The following is a 1644-nucleotide window of genomic DNA, read 5'->3' on the forward strand; positions in this document are numbered from 1 at the left end:
TTAAAATCCACGTATCGTGTCGTATAGACGACACATATCAATTTTTGGCGCCGTTGCCGGGGAGTTTAACGGTTGTTTATGGGATATTTAGGATTGTATTTAGTTTGATTTAGTACATATTGTAAATTCTGTCCATAAGCTGTTTTTGGTTCTGTATAAAAACTGTTTTTAGTGTTTTTGGTGTTTTAATTCGGTTCTGTCTGTTTTCTGCAGAATTCTGTTTCTGCATAAAAATCGCTCGATCGACTTTTTGGACCTATAATTTCGATCGATCGACTTTTCGATCGATCGACATAACATTGGATCGATCGACTTCTGTTTTGAGCAGCACTGCTTTTCTGCTGACTCTGGACCGAACTTTCATTTAATTTATTACTGTCCTGTACATATTTAGACTTTAATTTTGTTTTAGATTTTATTTTCTGTATTTTTCTTATATTTTTCTCTTCTGCAGAGAATCGATCGATCGACATAAAAAGTGATCGATCTAACTTTCGATCGATCGACTAAATATTCGATCGATCGACATTTTCTGGCAGTAGCACTTCAGCTGCCACTGCACTGCGGAATCGGTTAGTTTTTCTTCTCTTTTCTTTTTATTTCTTTTCTGTACCTTGTATATATAGATTATATTACATTGGTGTATGTTTGGTCGTCGTTCATTGTCATTGCCTATTTTTCCATACGACCCAAACTTAGAGCGGATTTCTAGACGAAGTAGATCCAAACGGAACTCACGTCTAAGAGCCCATTCTAACTCACCAATGGCTGAAGAACCAAGGCCTGTGTTGTTAAGGGACCACTATGTTCCCTCAACATACACACCAACTTCAAGCCTTCAGTTGCCGGACATTACGGCAGCTCATTTTGAAATTAAGTCCGGATTTATTCAAATGCTTCCTTCATTTTACGGACTTAGTACTGAGGATCCTTATAAGCATTTAGATGAATTCATAGAAATCTGCTCCACCATAAAGTTGCAGAATTTTACAGAGGATGCTTTAAGGATGCGTTTATTTCCGTTCTCCTTAAAAGAAAAAGCTAAGTATTGGTTGACTTCCTTAGAGACTAATTCCATTACTTCTTGGGCTCAGATGCAACACGAGTTCCTTAAGAAGTACTTTACCATAGGGAAGACTAATCAAATACGAAAAGCCATATTTGGTTTTTCACAAATAGAGGGAGAACCATTTCATGAAACTTGGGAGAGGATGAAGGACCTTTTACGAAAGTGTCCACATCATACTGTTCCCAAGTGGCAACTTGTACAGTGCTTCTATGATGGCTTGACTGAGCCACATAGACAGATGGTAGATGCCTCATGTGGGGGTACGTTTATGTTAAAGAGTGAGGATGCTGCATGGACACTTTTTGAAAATTTATCTGAAAATTCTTTACACCATTCATCATCCGGTCGTAGGACAACTACTAAGAGCCAAACTCTTTATGAGGTTTCCCAACCTTTGGACTTGAATACCAAAGTGGATGCCTTATCTAGAAAATTAGATCAATTACTTGCATCTGGTTTTGTTCCTGCAACTGTATCTCATATACACACACCACATGATGCATGTTCATTTTGTTCCGATCCATCACATAAGGCCGGAAATTGTCCTATTGTTGGACAATCTTCTGAGCCTCCTT

At 38.1% G+C, this 1644-nt stretch overlaps 1 non-coding gene across 1 annotated transcript; it reads right to left on the reverse strand.

Annotated features, from left to right (window-relative positions):
• Positions 1–1142: 1142 nt before the first annotated feature.
• Positions 1143–1248, reverse strand: LOC133880779 (small nucleolar RNA R71). The gene has a single exon (XR_009902399.1). It is a non-coding gene; the product is annotated as a small nucleolar RNA R71 (small nucleolar RNA).
• Between the last annotated feature and the right edge of the window lie 396 nt (positions 1249–1644).

Source organism: Alnus glutinosa, chromosome 10, assembly GCF_958979055.1.
Source record: "Alnus glutinosa chromosome 10, dhAlnGlut1.1, whole genome shotgun sequence".
Classification (NCBI taxonomy): Eukaryota; Viridiplantae; Streptophyta; class Magnoliopsida; order Fagales; family Betulaceae; genus Alnus; species Alnus glutinosa.